Source organism: Jaculus jaculus, chromosome 1, assembly GCF_020740685.1.
Source record: "Jaculus jaculus isolate mJacJac1 chromosome 1, mJacJac1.mat.Y.cur, whole genome shotgun sequence".
Classification (NCBI taxonomy): domain Eukaryota; kingdom Metazoa; phylum Chordata; class Mammalia; order Rodentia; family Dipodidae; genus Jaculus; species Jaculus jaculus.
The window spans coordinates 278,465,856-278,488,296 of NC_059102.1; the positions used below are offsets into that span (position 1 = coordinate 278,465,856).

Genomic DNA, 22,441 nt, shown 5'->3' on the forward strand with positions numbered 1-22,441 from the left:
AAGGTTTGAGGATTCCTGAAGTAGAGGGATCATAATAGACTGCCAGCAAATGAGTCCCTAGAGGGAGACCTATCTGAACCCAGTATATTACACAATTCCTATCATTCTATATTAATTTTTCTGACCCAAGGTGAAATCTGTGTCCAGGGTGTGATGTAGTTAATTCTAATAAAAAGTGACAGGGTTCTTGTTTCTGTTTGACATTTTCTAAATGATTCTGAAAGCCTTTGACTTGTCTAGCCTATGCTAATGAACCATCTGGTACACTCCAGTGACTGCCAACTGAAGATTCGCTACTGGGAACTCTCTCAAATATATATCTCAGTGACTAATGATCTTTATCAAATGAAAGCCTTGTCCTTTAGGCAGGATATAAGCCAGGATGGCTGGTGCCCTTTAACCTGAATGTTGTTTTGTAAGTCTGATTCTGTTCTTCCTTCTGGTTCTGAGCCACATGTAGACGAAGCTGGGCATGGGCAATTCATCCTACCCAGCTCCCAGGGCTCATCCAGCTGCTTTAAGACATCTGCCCTAGAGGTCCTTGTAAATATTGAATAAGAGAGAGACAGTATCATAAAAGATACACACACACACACACACACACACACACACACAAACACACACACAAATGTTGGAATTTCTCTTCTGGAGTTTATTTATGTTAGCCATACAACTTTTATACAAAGTGTATATATTAAGCCACTTGGAAAAAAATACACAGATGTGTGTATTTACACACGTCCCTACACAGAAAGTAAACAGATGCAGCCCCTCCCCTTATTTTCTAATGGGATAAAAATAAATAAGAAAGAATCTGAAGTAAACTACATACTATGCATAAAATGTGCAAAAAGCTAAATGAGCTAAGTGAAAATTAATGGTCACCAAAGTAACTCATGTCCAATATTTTAGGCACTAGAGATGGCTAAACTGGTTTCTGTGTATGTCCATGTTCCTTTTGTTATCTTTAAAATGAATTTGCAATGAGATTGCCCCTCATTTGCTGTTGAAATGTGTCCAGGATGATTTTAGTGTTTACATTTGGGCCATAAGGTAACATAAGACACCCATCTCTCTATCACAAAGTCTCTAGCGCAAATTCCAAACAGTGGGGAATTATCACTGAAATAAATAGAGAATGTGCAAGTTGGAGAACATACCCTAGTTCAAAGTGAGACAGAGAGATATTTGATTACTTATTCATGATGGCACCAACACATTCTCCATGACTAGCTTTGTACATTGTATTGTCATTTCAACAGTTGGACAGTGAGGTTGGTATCCACCTGGCATTTGATATGTATGGTACTTTGCAATTAACAAAGTACCTTCCATCTATCTTACATGAACTATTTTTAAAGTGAGTTTGAATTACTTAAAAATATTTGTAAATATAGCTATGGATCTACAGTTAAGCCTGGCTCAAAATTATAAAATGTAAACAACCAGCAATACCTTCAATATGCTGTATATCAGTGGGAGCAAGTGGCACTACATGAGTATTATGTTACAGTGATTTAAAGATAACTATAAAATTTTTGAAATGGAGTCTTACTTTATGTGACAGCAAAAGATTCTCACAAGCCAGAAAGCTAACAATAGTTACAGAGATGGACAGGGATACGGGAGTTTGAACAGTATGACATGTAAGGTAGGGCCAGACAGAGGGTGTACTGGTTAAGGCACTTGCTTGTGAAGCTTAAGGGCTCAGGTTTGATTCCCCAGTACCCACATAAACCAGATCCACAAGGTGGCACATGCGTCTGGAGTTCATTTGCAAATGGCTGGAAACCCTCTCTATCTGCTTCTTTCTCTCTCAAATAAAATAGTTTTAAAAATGTAAAGTGACTGAACAGCCTTTGTGAAAGTTGTTTTTGAAACAAACATAAAAGAAAATAGATGGTAATGTTTTTTTTTTGTATATTATTATTATAGAATGGTGACTTAAAGTTCCCAGATTAGCATTGTGGATAACTTCTGTAAGTACTGGTCCAAACTGGAACCTTTCTATCTAAAGTTTAAATGTGCATACCATTTTCTTTATGTGAAGAAAATATATAGATTTCATATACACTGGACAAATATCCCACTTGTTCTCCAAAGGAAAAGAGTTATTCATAATAGCTAAATAACTATGTAATGAAAGTCTGGTATATATACACAATAGAATTTTATCCAACTATGAAAAAATGGAATTATGAAATTTGTAAGAAAATGGATAGAATTGGAAAATGGTTTCATTCTAGCCCAGGCTGACTCAGAACTGACTCTGTAACTCCAGACTGGCTTCAAACTCATTGTAGTCCTCCTCCTTCAGCCTCCCAAGTACTATGATAACAGGCTTTCTAATTGCTAATGTGTGTATGCATGTAAATACGGGCATGTGAGAGTAGTCTAGGCTATGAAACAAGACTGGCCATGATGAGAGGGGAACGAGAAGTGTTGGGAAGCGGTGGTGGTGGGGGTGGAGAGGGGTGCAAAAGGATGCATGTCACATGAACATACAAAGGAAGCTATGGTGGGTGGAGGATACAGGGAAGGCAAGAGGGATGGGAAGTGGGGGGAGAGAAAACAAGAAAAATTTTGTTTGAAAAATGCCATAATAATAAAAAGAAAAGAAAAAAAAAGAAAAATGCCATAATGAAGCCTAATTGTATGCTAATAAAAAATAAACACCAGAGTTAAAAATCACATAACTAAATTAATTATCCCATTAAGGTATTTTTGTCCGTGTATGGGTGTGTGATGTGTATGCATGTTTGTATGTATGTGGCCACATATATGTGGAGGGATGCATGCATAGGCACCACTGGTCAATGTTGGGCGTTTTTCTCAGTTGCTCTCCAGCTCGTTTTTTTTTTTAAATTAATTAATTAATTAATTTGACAGTGACAGACAGAGACAGAAAGAGGCAGATAGAGAGAGAGAGAATGGGTGCGCCAGGGCCTCTAGCCTCTGCAAATGAACTCCATACGCATGCACACCCTTGTGCATCTGGCTAACGTGGGTCCTGGAGAATTGAGCCTTGAACCGGGTTCCTTAGGCTTCACAGGCAAGTGCTTAACCACTAAGCCATCTCTCCAGCCCTCCAGTTCGTTTTTTAAAAAATTGTGCCCCCTTGTGCACCTGGCTAACGTGGGTCCTGGGAAACGAGCCTCGAACTAGGGTCCTTAGGCTTCACAGGCAAGCACTTAACTGCTAAGCCATCTCTCCAGCCCTCCAGCTCATTTTTTGAGATAGAGTACTTCACTGAATCTCGTTAGTCAGCAAGCCAAGTGCAGGGATAACTCTGCCTCTACCTCCCCAGCGTAAGGATCATAGGAACATGCAGATGTGCCTGCCATTTCATGTGGATGCTAGGGATCAAAACTTGGGTCCTCATGTTCATTTGGCCAATATTTTTCCTTCTCAGCCATATCCCCATCCCCTACCCATTAAGCTATTTCAAAGAATGTAGCATTAAAAAATAAAACATATGCTGCTAAGTGTTCCAAAGAACTTGCTTAGTGCTTACTCTGTTTCTTTGTTGTGGTGCTTTGATTCAGGTGTCCCCCATAAATTTATTTGTTCTGAATGCTAGGTTCCCAGCTGATGGAGATTTGGGAATTAATGTCTCCTAGAGGCAGTGTATTGTTGGGGGTGGGCTTGTGGGTTTTATAGCCAGTTTCCCCTTGCCAGTGTTTGGCACACCCTCCTGTTGCTGTTGTCCACTTTATGTTGGCCAAGGGGTGATGTCCACACTCTGCTTGTGCCATCATTTTCCTCTGCCATTGTGGAGTTTTCCCCTCAAGTCTGTAAGCCAAAATATACCTGTCACCCCCCACCACAAGCTGCTCTTGGTTGGGTGATTTCTGCCAGAAATGTGAACCTGACTATAACTTTAATGTTGATGCTGAGGAGTGGGGTCATTTTCTGCCACATGACTGTGTACCTTTTCAAGAGGAATGTGGAAGGATTTGAAACCTTGGCCTCAGAGACACCTTGAAGTGCTGTAAGTTACAGCTTGATGGACTGTTCTGGTCAGAGCTGAGAGACCTGAATGCAGTAAGAATTATGGACTGTAAGGTTTGGCTTATGAGGGTGAGAAAGAGCTTTGCCTGGACTGGGCTTGAATCAGTTTGTGTCAGAGGCTTGCTGTCATGCCTGTGTCTTGAGAACTTGTGCAGGGCTGCTTTGTGAGAAAGGGACTAGTGTGAGCAGTGGGATATGGCAGAGAACAAAATGACATCTTTGGGCCTGAACTGCTGCCCATTCAGCTGCAATTGAGAGATTACGATCTTTGAGATTGGGCCAGCTGACGTGCATGGGGGAAACAGGAAAAATGTAGGCTCTTTTGAAGGGGCTTGAGTGCTCAAGGAGTGTCCTGTTCCTCAAAGTCTGCTTTATTCCCCCCTGGATTAACAAATTGGCACCCTATCTGGTATTGTGGAGTACAAGAAATTCAGGAAAGAGACGGTCATTGAGTTTGCAACAAGGTCTTGTGTTTTCGAAATGGCCATGGGCAGTGTGAATCAGGTTTGCTGGTTGCCTGCATGGAGACCTGATGGAGCCACGAGGATGAACTTTGGGATTGCAGTGGAGACACAGTGGAGATGCCAGGACGACGAGATGACTGCCAAGGCCAGGTGTTGGCCCTGGATAAAGTTTTCCAGGACTGTGAGTAGCCTAGCTGGAGGGGTGAAATCAGAACTCCAAAAATTTGTTTCTAGTTGGGATTATTGGATATTGGCTAGAGTTGTTGGACTTGGAACTAGAGTTTGATGTTTGCCCTGGTTGTTTTAAATTTTGTATTGTTTGAATATTTCTTTGCTATGCCCAATGCCATATTTTGTAGTCTGAATGTTTGTGGGTTTTGGGTTTTTTTTTTTTTTTTTTTTGAATTATGGCTCAGTTAAAAGACCTTGGATTATAGGGATGTTTGAACATCATTGATGAAAACTATAGGGACTTTTAAAATTGGATGATCATGTATGGTTATCAGTTTATGGGGGCCAGGGGCAGAATGTGGTGGTTTGATTCAGGTGTCCCCCATAAACTTAGGAGTTCTGAATGCTAGGTTCCCAGCTAATGGAGATTTGGGAATTGATGTCTCTTGGAAGCAGTGTATTGGTAGGGCAGGTTAATGGGTTTTATAGCTAGTTTCCCCTTGTCAGTGTTTGGCATATTCTCCTGTTGCTATTGTCTACCTTATGTTGGCCAGCGGGTGATGCCCACCCTCTGCTTATGCCATCATGGAGCTTCCTCTTTGAGTCTGTAAGCCAAAATGAACCTTTTCTCTCCACAAGCTACTCTTGGTCGGGTGATTTCCCAGCAATGTGAACCTGGCTGTGATATGTCTATGTAGGTGGCCATGATTCTGATACTTAAGCTATGAGGTCAAAAAAGCAAAGGAGGGCTGAAGAGATGGGTCAGTCATTAAGGCACTTGCCTGCAAAGCCAAAGGACCCAGGTTTGGTTCCTCAGTACCCATGTAAAGCCAGATGCACAAAGTGGCTCATGCCTGGATTTTGTTTGCAATGGCTAGAGGCCCTGGTGTGCCCATTCTTTCTCTCTCACTCCTTGGATTAAAAAAAAAAAAAAAGGCAAAGGAAAGCCAGGCATGGTGGCATATACTTGTAATCCCAGGGCTTAGGAAGCTGAAGCAAGAGGATTGTGAAATCCAGACCATCCTGGGATACAGTGAGACCCTGTTTCAAAAAAAAAAAATAATTTTTGCTTTGACTGACTTCACTTACTGGATAGTGGTTGCTGGACCATTGCTCATTAGCCCACTTGTAAGCTGGTTTCATCTGTTTAACTGTCCTTTTCCCACAAAGACTGCAGACTTGTGAGGCAAGGGCTATACATGCTCAAGACAACATCAGAAAATGTACTAATTGCTATTACTTTATATTGGTGGTATGTATATTTTTTCCTCAAGATTGGTATATCTATAATTGTGAAGTGACCTGTTACATGATCATGTAAGCCAATCATCTTTCTTCCTAATTTTGAAAAATTTGTTATGTATGTCTTTCCATGAAATAAAATATTTTGAATAATGGGAAGAGAAAGGAAGGGAGGAAGGTACTTAATAGGTTGGTATTGTATATATGTAAGTAGAATGATTGAGATGGGGAGGTAATATGATGGAGAATAGAATTTCAAAGGGGAAAGTGTGGGTGGGGAAGGGAGGGTATTACCATGGGATATTTTTTTATAATCATGGAAAATGTTAATAAAAATTAAAAAAAATAAATACTATTTTGAAAGTAACAGTGTATTCTAGACTAATGTTAACTTTTTGTGTATATGTGTGTTTTTTGAGGTAGGGTATCACTCTAACACAGGCTGAACTGGAACTCACTCTGTAGACCCAGGCTGGCTGGCCTTGAACTGGTGATACTACTACCTCAGCCTCCCAGGTGCTGGGATTAAAAGGTGGGCACCACCATGCTTGGCTTTGTTCACTTTTGTGGTGCAAATAATGAGATTTACTGTACATGTTTTTCAAATGGGGATTATGCCTATTCAGCGTTGCTCTGGGAAGATTGCCTGCATTCCTATTGGGGATGTCATATTCCCCTGGAGTCCTGTCCCTCTTGAGTCTCAGGGCCTGATAGGTAAACCTTGATTTTCCTATCACTTTAAATACTTCACAGAGAAGAGCTCACAAGTACCTAAAAGCAACTGAGAAGGTAAGTGCCAAAATATACATGAAAACACCTCTTCCCAGGTGATCCAGAATGTTCTTTTAGCTAGTTCATGTTTATTTTCTTTATGTGAAGAGTCCAGAAACTTGTGTTCTGACAATATTCATTGAATTAGTTTTTATGTAAATTTACGCTCTTTCATGAAAATTTCAAGATGCAGTAAATTTAAATAGAAATTTAAAATCACAAATATTTTTCTCTTGGATGTCACTTTCCCTAGACAAGCCATACCCCTAGATAACGGTAGTTGACACACTTGGAAGTCTTAACTAGACTCTGCAACAGCAGATAATCATAGATGACTTGATATTAAATGACATAAGGAAACAAGATCTGGACACATGATTACAGGTTACGAAGTACTCAGAAATACACACTTTTAAAATCTTTCATTTGGGTGCCACACTAACCAGCATTATGCTACATCTGGATTTTAGCAACAGCCCCCCAGCTAGAGGAAGAGAGAGTGATGTGAAGCCAAAATTCCCACCAGCTTTGCAGCATTTTATGCCTGACCTCAATGTTTCTTGCATTTGGCACTCTGTATCCTCCTTTGAAATTTATATAACCTTCATTTTCATACAATTTAAGAACACTGGTTAATGATGCTGCATTGGAAATTGTACGTAAACAGAGGCATCCCCAACCCTTTCTCTATAGCCTTTAAAATTTGATGACTGGCAAGAGCATTTTGTGCTTCCCCTCTAAGTATCCCGTCTCTTATCATCTATTCTACTTTATTCACTCAGGGACTAATTACCAACTTTTTCTATGAAGCAGCATTACGATAAGCTCACAGTGGGGTGCTCAGATGTTTTCCATCCTCATTGGAAAGTAAACCCTTAGGTCTTCTTGAATATATTACAGCGCTGACTTCTCTGTCTTCTGTGGTGTTCAGCTGTGTCTGAAGATGGAGATTCTTATCTGGGTCTCCCTGGTCACTGGCACAAGAAAGCAGCCAGAAACCTTCCCATCCCACATAGTTTTCCACAATGAGTCCTTTGCTGATCAAGGGAACAGGTGGGGGCCTTTTTGCTAAGATGCTGGAAGAAAATACTATATAATCTTTCAAAAGGCATAAAGGTCAGGGAAAGACAGACTATTTTGCACCTAGGCAATGTTTCTTTTTCTTGAGGCTTTGGGAGGGACGAAAGTCTACAAATTGGCACACAATCTGTCTGCAAAAGGCTTTGCCTTTGATACAGAATGGTAGAAAATGTTCTGTAATTAATTTTTGAAAGGATTTTAAGGGGATAAATTTGAGTAATTCATATAAATAATTTTGTAAGAACTTTTGGAAGCTGGAGAGGAACAAGCTAGTTCTCATATGAACAAAACTCACTTAAAACACAAACAAACAAGGGCTGGAGAGATGGCTTGGTGGTTAATGTACTTGCTTGCAAAGCCTAATGGCCCTGGTTCAATTCCTCAGTACCCACATAAGCCAGAGGCACAAAGTGGAGCATGCATCTGGAGCTCATTTGCATGACTAGAGGCCATAGTGCACCCATACACACACACCCTTTCTCCCGCTTTTTCTCTGCCTCTCTTGAATAAGGTATTAAGGAAATATAAATGAACTCTGGGCTGCTTAAGAGTTGGGGACGGGAGGAGAGAATTATTTTTGATGTAGATGCCTAAAATCAGATTCCATCCTCAGTTTCTAGTAAGTCCTGAAACTTGAGATTTTTAAATTCATCCCTAGAAACCGCTTTCCATAATACAGCCATGTGTTTATATGCTTATTAGCTGAAGAGCAATTTTTACCAACTAGAACACACAATTGAGTGCCTTCATGGCAAATTAGTAACAAGAAATGCAACCCTTAGGAGTTGCTGTGAACAAAAATGTCTACATGAAAACATATGCACTCTTCATGTTTGTGAAAATAACTTATAACTGATTGGGGTGGGGCTGTAGTCTACAAAGCATTCTAGCTTGCCTTCGTACCTTCATGGATACACAATGCATGAATTCATTCACTCACTCATTCATTCATTCAAATAACCCTGAGTAGATGTTGAAGACACAGAGAGAAAAATCAGTCTTAGTGTCAGGTGATCTAGAGAAGCAGTGGATGCCTTGGGGCCACATTGGATGGAATCAAAGGATCCTGGTGGAGGTGAGGCTTGACAAGTTCAGAAATATCTGTAGAAGAGAGCTAATCAGAACATGGGAAAAAACCAAATAAAATCCCTCCAAATCACATGTCTTGAAGACAGTGTCCCATATACATAGTTCCCGAGCTGGTCTGCAGGAAGAGATCCACAGAATACTGTTAAGCAGGGTAACTTGTGTGGGGTAGAGCAGGTGATCCAGACAGAGGTGGGTATAATGTGCATAGCCAGGCATCATGTGTCAGGCAGCTTGAAAGCCATGCAGAAGTGCAGGAAGGCTATAGGAAAGGAGAAAATAATCTGCTTTCTGATTTTGGAAGGACACATTGCTAAAAGTATGGAGAAGGGATTGGTATGTAAAGGAAAGACAGGAGGGGACAGGTTCACAAAGTAGACCAGGCAGAAGGCCACTGGGGAACCCAGGAGATACAGTCATCATGGGAGTAGAGATGGACCTGAAAGGGTTAACAGAGACAGAGCTAGTCCCAGTGGCTTCCAGGACTATATTAAGGAAGCAAGGTGATAGCCAACATTAAGGTACAAAGAGAGGGATTAGGATTAAGTTTAGGTCGAGCCAAGGTGAGTTTAAGGAGCACTTGTGACATTATGAGAACATTCTAGGAAATGGTCAGAAATAAATAAGAGGCAGATTTTGGCAGAGAGGCATTGCCTGATGGCCCAGATTTGGAACTCATCAGAAGGAAGGTGAGAATGCCTGGAAGAGAACCTGGATGGGGCTCCACAGAAGGATCTCTCATAAGGGATTCTGTCTTGAGAAGGTATTACAGGCAGTATGAAATTAACACTCAGCTTACATGAGTTTTCCAAGATCCCAGTTAGATCCAGGGAAATGAAGAAGAGACTAACCCTAATCAGTGGGATATAAATAAATAAATAAATAAATAAATAAACAAACACACACACACACACACACACACACACACACACACACACACACATATATATATATATATATATATGATTTCTCATTTAATCCTCTTGAGAATCTTGTGAGACATTTATATTTCTACTTTCCAGCAGGAAAAAAAGACACAAAATCTGGGGCTTGGGGGTTCAACACAAGTCAAAAGTAGAAAAGCCTCACCCTAATGCCATCAACCCCCCCCCCCCACCACAGGACTTCCCTTACAGCATGGGGCCTGCCGGGTTCATGATGTTCAACTCATAGCTTTTCCCCTACTGTCAAAATTCCCAAGTTTTTGTCACCTGCTGGAGGCGCAGAATGTGACGTCCTGGTCTATCAAATGGTTCACTTTTGAAAGTATCTCATTGAATGTTCATGAACGATCATCAAACACTGTGTACTACACAGGTGTGTTACAGAACTAGCTCCTGGTGAGGCTGAAGGAACTTTACCATTGTATTTATTTATTTTTAAATTTATTATTATTATTATTTTATTTATTTTTTTGTTTTTCGAGGTAGGGTCTCACTCTAGCCCAGACTTACCTGGAACTCACTATGGAGTCTCAGGGTGGCCTTGAACTCACAGCGATTCTCCTACCTCTGCCTCCCGAGTGCTGGGATTAAAGGTATGTGCCACCACACCCGGCTAACTTTACCATTTTAAATATAACACAGCATTACAAATATGAGTCACAGGGCTGGAAGGATGGCTTAGTGGTTAAGGCATTTGCCTGCAAAGCCAAAGGATCCAGGTTCAATTCCCCAGGACCCACGTTAGCCGGATGCACAAGGGGACACATGCATCTGGAGTTCGTTTACAGTGGCTGGAGGCCCTGGCATGCCCCTTCTCTCTCTCTTTCTCTGATAAATACATAAGTAAATAAATAAATAAATTGATGTCATCATCTTTTCCTCCTATTATGATGGTCTTGTGTAGGTAGTATCAGGCACTGAGAGGTTCCCATTATGGCTTTCCATAAACAAAACAGAATCTCTCATGGTATATTTTCCAAAATTGATGGAAGGCAGAGTGAATACTTATAAATTTATCCCATTCTCAATCAACAAATATGCCAGAAATGCATCATGACCAAGCCTCAAGTTTCAGGTAAGCACTTTGCATTCTTTTTAAATTAAATTCTGAGCTCTGATGTCCACAATGTATATATAGCAGTCTGCATAAAATGCTATAGATCTGGGTTGGAGAGATGGCTTAGCAGTTAAGGTGCTTCACTGTAAAGCCTAATGACCTGGGCTTGATTTTTGCAGTACCCTTGTAAAGCCAGATGCACAAAATGACACATGGATCTGGAGTTCATTTGCAGTGGCTAGAGCCCTGACATGCCCATTCTCTCTCCCTCTCTCTCTCTCTCACCCTCCTTGCAAATAAATTATTTTTAAAAACTTATTATTATTTTTGGTTTTTCAAGGTAGGATCTCACTCTAGCTCAGGCTGATCTGGAATTCACTATGTAGTCTCAGGGTGGCCTCAAACTTTCAGATATACTCCTACCTCTACCTCCCAAGTGCTGGAATTAAAGGTGTGTACCACCACACCCAGCTCTAAAATTTATTTATTTGTTTGTAAGCAGAGATAGAGAGAAGAGTGACAAATACCGGGAATAAGAATTGGTGTGCCAGGGCCTCCAGCCACTGAAAACAAACTCCAGACATATGGGCCACCTCATCCATCTGGCTTCCATGGGTACTGGTGAATCAAACCTGGGTCTTTAGGCTTTGCAGGCCAGCACCTTAGCCACCAAGCTATCTCTCCAGGCCCAATAAATATTTTTTTAAAAATTTAAAAAAGTTCTAGATCTGGGGTCTGGCACAGAACCCAGATACGAGGGCTCAGGGAACATGGATGGCCAGAAAATGGCATCTTTAATAGTGTATGCTCTACCGTCCATCTTAGAGAGAGTGGCAGCGGAGTTCCCAGTAGGAAGGAGCACTACTCCTTGATTGCTTGTCTTGACATCTCTTCTGTGCTGTCTCTCACTGAGATGACAGGCCACTAGGAGGACGCAAGTTTTCGTGTCTGTGGGCAGTAGGAGCTGGACTTGAAGATCTCTATTGTTGTCCACAGCCCTAACATTCTGTGAGATTATGAGTACAAGTTTTGAAAAGAAGACACTGGATCTGATGCTTGTTAGGAAACAAGCTCTAAACACTGCTCTATGTCAGGCCATAAGCATCATCTGTTTTTGTGCTTACCTGTCTGGATGTTGCTTCCAACTCTACACAAAGGTTTTTGACCTTTAAATTATAAATTAGTAATAAATTAGTTCTAATATTATTCAGTATTTAGCTGTGATTTGGTAACTGAACTCATTCACATTAAAGTAGCTTCTTCTCTTCCAGGATGCTATGCAGCTTCTTTGATGATAAACCCAGAACCTGCGAAAGAGTTACTGACCTAGCTCCCATGTGCTGTGCCACATCAGGCATCTTACCAACATGGCATCCCTGGAACACTGAACAGAGCAATAGTTCATTCTCTATCACAGTCTCCCCTGAGAGCAAAGGACTAGCTCACTCCATCTGAACTCTGGTCTTTCCTTCGGCTTCATTAGTATACCCTTGTTCCTGCCTCAGGACTTTCCCACTGCTGTTCTGTAATTCTGGATGGTTCCCCTAGCCCCTGACATGTGCAATTCAGTTCCTCACAGTCACCTCCTCAAAGATTTTGCTGACCATACTTTCTGAAGCTCTGTGTTGCTCTCAAATTACTCTGCTCCCTCTATCTGCCTTTTTGTGGCTTGCATATGTGTGTGTGGTACACGTGCATGTATGCATGTGCATATGTGTGCATGTGGAGGCCAGAGGACAACCCGGACAACCTGAGGACATCCTCAGGCATGCTATCTGCCTCTTTTTGAGATGGGGTCTCTCGCTGTCTTAGAGCTCATCAGTTAAGTTAGATTGGCTAGCCAGTAGGCTCTAGGGGTCCACCTGTGAGACCCCCATCTTCAGAACTGGGGTTACAGGCACAAACCACAATGGCCAACATTTACCTGGGTACTATCGATGGATCTATCTTTCTTTAAAAAAGGCCTGGGGCGATGTTTCAGCAGGTAAGAGTACTTGCCACAGGCATGAGGGACTGAGTCCAGGACCCCAGGCCCGTGTAAATAGTGGGCTATGGCCACACAGCCAGTCCTGGGAACAGCTGGGGCTTATGGGGGGCGGGGAACAACAAGATCCTGGAGATCCAAGTTCAGAGAGATTCTGTCTCAAGGAAATATGTAAGAGGGGAAGGACATCCTGCACTGTACATTCTCCTCTGGTTCCAAACACCAGTAAGTGCATCTGCACATACATATTCATACATCACACACATCCTTCTTCCTAATAGCACTACACACACACACATACAGTTTGAAATATATACATGGGCAGGAAAGGTGGTTCATTGGTTGAAGGTGTTTATTTGCAAAGTCTAATGGTCTGAGTTTGAGTCCCCAGTATCCATGTAAAGCCAGATGCATAAAGTAACACATGTTTCTGGAGTTTGTTTGTAACAGTAGGAGGCCTTGGCTCACCCATTCTTTTTCTTTCACTCAAAATAAATAAGTAGGTAAATCATGGGCTCCAGCACAGTGGTGCCTGTAATCCCAGCACAAGAGATGTTAAGGCAGGAAGATCTTGAGTTTGAGGCCAGCTTAGGCTACAAAATAATACTTGTTTTAATCAAAACAAAAAGAGTGGCTAAACTGAAAATTTATGTTAATACAAAATATTATTATTGCCTAAACATGGAAGCAATCAAGACAGCCATTAAGACGTGACTGGATAAACAAACTTTGGTATGCTCAGACAATGAAACACTCACTGCCAAAAAGAAATGAGCTATCACTGGGCATAGTAGCACACATCTTTAATGCCAGCACTGAGGAGGCAAAGGTAGGAGGATCGTGGTGAGTTCAAACCTAGCCTGAGACTACATAGTGAATTCCAGTTCAGCCTGGGTTAGAGTAAGACCTTCCCTTGAACAACAAAAACAAAAGGAAGGAAGGAGTTATTAAGCCCCAAAAGCCAGGGAGGGACCTTCACTGTGAATTACAAATTGCAGCATACTCCATGACTCCAAGAGTATGACAAGCTGTGAGAGAGACTGCAAAGTCAGTGGTTGCCAGGCTGAGGGAGAGATGGAACGAACGAGCAGGAGAGCAGAGTTCTAGGGCGGTGGAAGGATGCTGCAGGACCCTGCAAGGAGGGATCCATGTTATTAGACACTGGTCCAAAGACATAGAATGTACACCACCAGATGTGAACCCCAATGTGAGCACACAGCACGGGTGACAGTAGCTTGTCAGGAATCTCCTTCAACTAAGCAATGTACGACCCCGGGATGGAACTTTGGTGATGAGGGAGGCTCTGACTATGAGAAGATAAGGAATGTAAGAAGTCTATACTTTCTGCTCAATTTTGCTTTGAACCTAAATCCACTCTTTAAAACAAGGCAAAAAATACAACCTAACCATTAGTAAAGATAAAGAAAATAAGACTGTCACATAAGTTTAAACACAGAATGATTAAGATGATGAATTCTGTTTGCATTTTGCATAATTAAAATTTTGTTAGGGCTGTGGCTGTGCTGCAGAGCTTGCCTGACATGTGTAAGACCCTGAGCTCAATCTCTAGCACAGCAAAAAAGGAAAAAAAAAATATATGCACGCTAGTCTAGTTCTTTTGTTAATTTAGATAACACTATCATTTTAAAATTAGCTTTTAAACTTAGTACATGAAGTGAAGGATGCTGGTCTGGTTTCACAGTTGCCTGCCTCACGTGGCCTTTCAATGGAAGCTCTAAAGACAGACTTGGTCCTTGCAGCAGGATCCTCAGGCCTCTGTCAGTGCTCAGCTCAGAAGACCTCAACAAATGTCAACAATTTCTCCCATATTCTAAATCAGCATCTCTTCTTTCTCTTTTATCTACCTCTGACATGTAGACTTTATTGTTGTTTTTTGCAAAGAATTGTTTTTATAACAGCAAGCAAAACAAAACAAACTTAAAAAAAAAACAACGCACACACCAACCCAAACTTGAGTGTACCTTGTACTTTTTGAGATAACAGATTCAAGCAGGAATTTTGGATGGGTGCTTTCATTGTAGTATCAGACATGTCTGTGTTTCTTGAACCTTGGACCTTTCTGCATGTAGAACATTTCCCTCCATCAGTCAATACCTTAACCAACTCTTTCCATTAGCTCCTTCTGGTAGGTGGCCAGATATGACTTCACTAGGTTTTAGATAAAGGGTTGCTTACAGTACATCTCTGTCGTGATGGCTGGGTGGCATCTTAAGCTCACAATACTTATAACTTAGCTTGCTCTCTCCACTGTTCCAATTACCCAATGTCTAGGTGGAGCACAAGTCTAATACCTATTCGATAAGCATTCACCACTCCTCTCAAATCCTTCCAGCCCAGTCACTACCAAGTCCTGCAGAATCTGCTTTCTAATTATGTCCGAGATCTGTCTATTGTCCTTCACCACCACCATAAATGGCCTCCATTACTTCAGCAGTCTAACTGTTCTCATTTTCTCCAGTATTGCTTACCTCTAGCCCATCTTCCTCATTGCTTCCAGACACGTACGTGTCTGTAAACGGCAATCTGATTGAGTGCTCGAAACGCCAACAGCTTTCTATTGCCCTTGGGCCAAAGATTAAAGTTATTCAGCCTAATTTCACCCCTTTTCTTTTAGTATTTTTCTTAAAAAATCTATTTATTTATTTGAGAGACAGACAGAGAAAGATGAAGGGAGGGGAGGAGGGAGAGAAAGAAGGAGGGAGAGAATATGGATGCGCCAGGGCCTCCAGCCACTGCAAACGAACTCTGGACTCATGTGCCCCACTGTACATCTGGCTAATGTGGGTCCTGGGGAATCTAGCCTTGAACCGGGGTTCTTAGGCTTCACAGGCAAGCGCTTAACTGCTAAGCCATGTCTGCAGCCATCTGTTAGGTTTTCTTTTTTGAGGCTGAGTCTCGCTCTAGCCCAGGCTAACCTGGAATTCACTATGTAGTCTCAGGGTGGCCTGGAACTCACAGTGATCCTCCTACCTCTGCGTCCTGAGTGCTGGAATTACAGGTGCGCAGCTTCACCCTTTTTACCAACTTTTTTCAGACCCTTGGGTATGCTGGCGCTGTGCTGGTGCCTCTATCTGAGAGTTCCTTCCCCTCACCTTCACTCGGCTAACTCGTCCTAATCCCCCAGGCTGCCGTGCAGACACTGCGCCCAGTGACTCGGTGCTGTGCTCCATTTACCCATCAGGTCGCTGGCATGACACAGGCACTCGTCTCTTCATTACCAGGGCAAACTGGCTCCCACTGCACTTTCGTTACGTTAAAGAAAGTTTCTCTGCATTTATTTCACACCCTTTGCTTGTGTCTAGAAGACCTTCTAAATTCTGGTCACAGCAACCTCCTTAAGTTTTATTCTGGAATCTGTGTATGGGGATATGTGTGTGTGTGTGTAGGGGGCTCGTGTATGCCATGATGCTCATTTGGAGGTCGAAGGACAACTTTGGCTGTTGGTCCTCACCTTCCAACTTATCTGAGACAGGGTTTCTGGTTCACCACTGTGTATGCGCGGCTAGTTGACCTGTGAGCTTCCGGGAGTCTCTTGTCTGTAGCTCCCATCTCACACTGGGATTATATAGATGCTTGCTACTATATCCAGCTTTCACATAGGTTCTAGGATTCAAACTCAGGTCTTCATACATGCAAAGCAAGTACTTTTTACAATCCCCTAGTTCTTGGCTTATCCTTGCCTCTATAGCTAGACCACATCTCTCAGGAAGTAGACTGCCTGCCTTGTGTTTCATAGTTCACGCACAGCACAAGTACAGCATCTGACCCTTCTGCACACAGCACTCCCAAGGCTGTATCACTGAACACGCTGATTTATGTTAAGCTTCCATGAATATGAAGCATATGAACTAATTTAACACAAGTGCTGTTTTAGTTTTTTTCTGTGTGCCAATAGTCCTAACTCTTAGACACGTAAGCAGTTTTTAAGTTTACCACTTTGCTGAATTAAAAACTAGTTTCAAGCATAGAAGAACACATTTCCTATAATTTATTTCCAGAAAAGCACAACTATTCAAAATTGTGAGAATTGAGTTCCATTAGCAATAAGAAAAGTATTTTATCTCTATGATGTGTAAATTGGTATTGTGAATATTTTCCAGAAAACAATTTTGGGTCTGTGTGTCAGGTGAGGGATGACTGCATGAGGTGACATAAAGTATTTCTTGCTTCCTTTTCTCCTCTTGTTTTAAAATTTGAGATAGGGGTGCACCATGTAGCCCAGGCTGCCTTGGCTCCTCCTGCCTCAGCCTCTGAGTACTGGGACTATAGTTGTCACAATGCTGCTAACATAGTGTCTCTGTTTGAGTGTCTATGTATTAGAAGAAAGGCCATGTGTACTAAGGGGGTCTGAGGACATAAACAGATCATGTGAGGAATCAACTTCTATGGCTCTGGTGATAGTGATGACTGGGAATTGATTTCAGGCATGAAACAGAATTTAAAGGACACAGGATTTAACATTTTCCTGGCTGTAGCTGTGTGTGAAACTAGACTTGGTAATAAGGCCAAGTGTTTGATAAACTAGGGGCCTCCAGCACTTCACAAGTTTTAGAATCGCAGCCGCCTTGGCTGGTCTTGGGGTGGGGGGATGTCACAGTTCTTATCTTTTCATGAAGACCATCTGTCCCCAGAGTAGGAAACAGCCACATTTCTAAACCCTCCCCCCAAACCCTTTTCTCCATTCTTATAGTCACATCTTCACATGGGGAAACAGTTTTTGAGCCATACATTTGCATTTGATTTCCATTCAGGAACTTTTGTGGTCTTTGCAAAGTTTTCTTATTTTCTAAGAATAAGATATGAGGTTCAGTTTGTTCAGGTGGCAAGTCAGGACCAGGAAAAACCAACGTTATCATATGAAAGAGAATTAAACAGGCAGATCCAAGTGGGGATATATTAAGCCAAATTTAAGCTCCAGTTGTTGAATTTAGCCTGTACTAGATGTCTGGTTTGCCTCAGGATAAATTCAGCTTTCCAGCTAATCGAATGAGGAAAACTGCCTCAGGTATGATAAAATTTACAAGAGAGTGCTGTCGAATAGCTCTTGTTAAAAATATTAGCTTAAAGGCATTCTTATCGTGGTTGGGATGAAGACCGTATTTGCATTTAATTATCTGATTTCAAACTTTTATGAACTTGGATCAAATATTAGCTCAGCCAATTAAAATATTATTTTGTGTATGTGTAGCTACTAGCTCAACTTTCTTAGCTTTAGTACTGCTCTGTAAGCACTATTGACTGAGAGATGATTTCTAAGAGAAGAAAGGTAACATTTGAGAATATCACCTACATTTAATAGACAAGGCACTACACAGAGGAGAATAGTTGATTTGAAATATTTCTCCACATTATAGCAAGTCTCCACATTATAGCAAGTCTACAAGACAAAAGGTCTAATCTTCTAGATGTTTCTACCTACACAATCAATACTCCTTCATAATTTAGTGTTTTATAGAAATCTGTTCCTTTGAAAGTCAGGTTAGTCTACAGGCCGCCCTGCAGTTCGGTTCCCCAGGAGCTGCTTCCTGTTTCTGGGCTTTCCTCCCCACAGAAGGTTGCTGAGAGCCCGTTATTTTATACCCTTTGGTCCAGAAGGTAGTGAGGGAGACCAGCTCAGCTGCAAATGGGCATGGATGAGAAGGGAGGCTTGAGCTACAGGGAAAAGATGCTTCCAGGAGACCAAAGCGCATTTTCGAAGAGCTCTTCCAAACGGCAATGCTGCATAAAGGCGTACGAAAGCCTCTACGTGGCCATCAGTGGGTTTCACACTACCCACAGGCCTCTTGCCTCCGTGCCAGGAGTTGACCAAGCAGCAAAGTCCATAGGGAAACTTCCTGCATACAGGCTTACGTGGCGCCAGAATGGCAGACGCGGTGTCCACTATCTTCTGCACTCATACTCGGTCCAAATTCCCTGGGTGACGTGGCCCTGCGGGACATCTTTGCAAAGGTTTGTCTTCAACCTCACTGTGGAGGGGTTTGAGAACCACAGCTCCCAGGATCCTGGTTTCAACAGAACTTGAAAACCAAGATATGAATATAATACATTTGCTATCTGAAAGAATAAACACTGAACCATCGTCTTCTGAGTGCCGGGAAACGCAGAGCATGCGCAGCAGCGCGCGGCATTCCTTGTGCGCCTCCACCGTTCCCTAACACCCAGCAGTTTAATGCATGCTCCTCTGGACATTACACTGGGACTTCATGTGTTGTCAGGAAGTTCAGAGAATGCCTTTCTGCTTCAAGTTCTGAGCATACAACTTATGGGAAATAAATTCAACATAAAACAAGGACGAGAATCAGAAAATTTAGGGAATTAATCATCATTGAATCACTTAAAACTTATTTATTCTTGGGCTGGAGAGATAGTTTAGTGGCTAAGCGCTTAGCCTGTGAAGCCTAAGGACCCCGGTTCGAGGCTCGATTTCCCCAGGACCCACGTTAGCCAGAAGCACAGGAGGGTACACACATCTGGAGTTTGTTTGCATTGGTTGGAGGTCCTGGTGCGCCCATTCTCTCTCTCTCTCTCTCTCTCCCTCTCTCTCTCTCTCTCTCTCTCTCTCTCTCTCTCTCTATCTGTCTCTTTCTCTCTCTGTCTGCCGCTCTCAAATAAATAAAAATGAACAAAAAATTTAAAAACAAGTATTTATTTTGAAGTTCTTATTGTTTATTTATTTCGGAGAGAAAGAGAGGTATTTATGTGTGTGTGTGTGTTATGGAGCTGGAGAGATGGCTTAGAGGTTAAGGTACTTGCCTTCAAAGCCAAAGGACCGAGGCTCAAGTTCCCAGGAGCCATGTAAGCCAAATGCACAAGGTGGTGCATGTATCTGGAGTTCATTTGCAGTGGCTGGAAGTCTTGGCACACATCCATTCTCTTTCTCTCTCTCTCTCTCTCTCTCTCTCTCTCTCTCTCTCCCTCCCTCTCTCAAATAAACAAAATAAAAAATGTCAAAGGCCCTTGTAAGGGCAATTTTATAAAATATAGGCTTATTGTAAATTACAATTTCTGGTGTCTGAATTTTTATCAAAATCCTTTCAGGTATTGTATGTTGCTTTTTTGAATGATTCTGGCAAACCTGGTGTCATTTCTGAGAGAAAACATGCAATGAGTAGATGACCATTGTACAGGAAGAAGAACTGGGTGTTTTAATGTTGTGCTTGATGCTCTCAAAACCCTCTAAGTATACTATGGCCTCCCCTGCGCTCAACTCAGCTGGGCCAAAACTCACCCACGGCTGAAAGTTCCCAAGTGGTCAGAGCACATTAGCTCTCTTATTGCTAAGTTGAAATGTGAACTAGGGAGGTCTGTTGGACTTGCTGTGTTGTGCTGTGCTTTGTTCTGAGCAATAATAAATGACAATCAGCACAAGTCTTGCAAGCGTATACCCATGAGAACTGTTATGATATACATTGATTCTAAATAGCCAGGGCTTTACGAGTTTGTAAGGTTAAAGTAAAGCTACTCTTTAAGAACTGGATAGACTTGTTACTTGTTATTACAACATTTCCCTTAGCTTCTTAAGATTCTGCTCAGTAAGAACACAGGTTGAAATGAACATTATTCAGAAAACCAATACTTAGCCTGAATTATTTGACTTGAGAAAAGAAATGAGGGTGTATTTGGGGTGGGGAACTAAAAAGAGAAAGGAAACTGGCAACCTAACAAGATCGTTATCCAATTTTGGACATAAATTAATAATTCATTCATTTTTCTCATGGATTTGTATTTCTATGTCAAAGATGGGAAAATCCATATTACCAATTTGTTTCATATTTGTGTAATCATGTAGCAGAGAAAATAACAGGAACAATTAGTCTGAGAACTTCGGGAGCCTGTTTTGCAAAGGAAGCTGTCCCAGTTGGTGCTTTTCTGTTTTAACAGTGTAACTGTAGATTTTGCAAAGTGATAGCAAGCTGTCTTGTACCTGATTATATTGGTTGTGGAAATGTTGTGCTCAATTCCAAGCTTTAATATAAGAATATGTGGTCACCATGCTTTCACACCCTGACACTGCTGACAAGTGTGAGTGTTTAGGGGAATTACTGAAAACCAGTATGAAAATTGAACAGATATGACTTTAGATCAGTAAGGCATAGCCATTGGTCACAGACCCTGGAATTGGGAGACTGTCTCTAAGTCTCATTCTCTTCATCTTTGAGGTGTCTGTTAACAGTTAATGACTACAAGGTGGGACTGCACTTGGCTCACAAAATAGTGATAGTTATCTCATTTTCCTGCAGTGATGCTATTGAACAAGAATGTCTCCTTGTACAAGTTCACCATGCCCAACCTAAAGGAAAGCTGAGACAGGACATCTCAGGAGCCTGGAATCAGCCAGCTCCGAAGATAGCAGCCCAGGAACAGTGTCAGTTCTCAGAGCTCCTCCGGCTTTTCTGCTGAGCATCCCTAGGAAGGGCGCAGTGCCACACATGATCCTTTAGTTCAGGCTGCCACTATGCAACCATGACTGACTCATGAGATTTCAAGCTTAAGTATTCAAGATATGATAAACCAACTATCCTTCCCATGTGTCCCATAGTGGCACAGCAAATATACCCACAACAAAATCAAGGGCTGCCTTGACTCATTCAGTTTTCCTAGTTACAAAGCTCTGTTCTTTGACATAGAGGAGTTAATAACTTCATCCTGTTTTTAGTCACAAGTTTATTGTATGGATATACTTATTTTATTATTAATTAATAGTCCCATCAGATTATACTCTAAAATACTTATTTGAGAGACAGAGAGGAAGAGAGAGAGAGAGAGAGAGAGAGAGAGAGAGAGAGAGAGACAGAGAGAAAATGGGTGCACTAGGGCCTCCAACTGCTACAAATGAACTCCAGACGTATGTGTCACCTTGTGCATCTGGCTTTACGTGGATACTGGGGAGATGAACCTAGTCCTTAAGCTTCATAGGCCAGTGCCTTAACTGCTAAGCCATTTTTCCAGCCCCAGGTTATACCCGTATGTTCTTTCTCCTCCACCCCCATTCTACTGAGGGCCCTTCTTAGTGGGGGTGACTTAATAACTTAAGTTTTTGGTTTTTGTATTATCTATGGAATCAAGAATAATATTCAGAGGATATGGAGGTAGATTTATAAGTTTCAAGACAGTACAATGTGTGACAAATAACAAGCCATAGGCTGTCCTGGCTGTGGACAGTCAGTGCCACCTTCTCATCTCACTTCTCTGCAAGGCGCTTCCAATGGCAAAGTGGCCTATGGCTGCTCTTTGGCTGTGAAGAAACAAAGAGGCTTCCATTTCCCAAATTTCCCTTTCCTTCTTCAAGGTTTTGGAAAATGGGTCTTGAAGTGTATGGGTGATTTTCTAAATGTCTATCACATAAATAAGTGAAAACTAGATCTTTACCATTTTTTTTGGTTTATTTTTATTTATTTATTTGAGAGCGACAGACAGAGAAAGAGGCAGAGAGAAAGAGAGAATGGGTGCACCAGGGCTTCCAGCCGCTGCAGATGAATTCCTGATGTGTGCGCCCCCTTGTGCATCTGGCTAACGTGGGTCCTGGGGAATCGAGCCTCAAACTGGGGTCCTTAGGCTTCACAGGCAAGCGCTTAACCACTAAGCCATCTCTCCAGCCCAATCTGTACCA

General features: G+C 41.8%; 1 protein-coding gene across 1 annotated transcript in view; it reads right to left on the minus strand.

Moving 5' to 3' along the window:
• Nr5a2 (nuclear receptor subfamily 5 group A member 2) overlaps nucleotides 1–22,441 on the minus strand; it is a 134,525-nt gene that overhangs the window by 1,998 nt on the left and 110,086 nt on the right. The window lies entirely within an intron of this gene.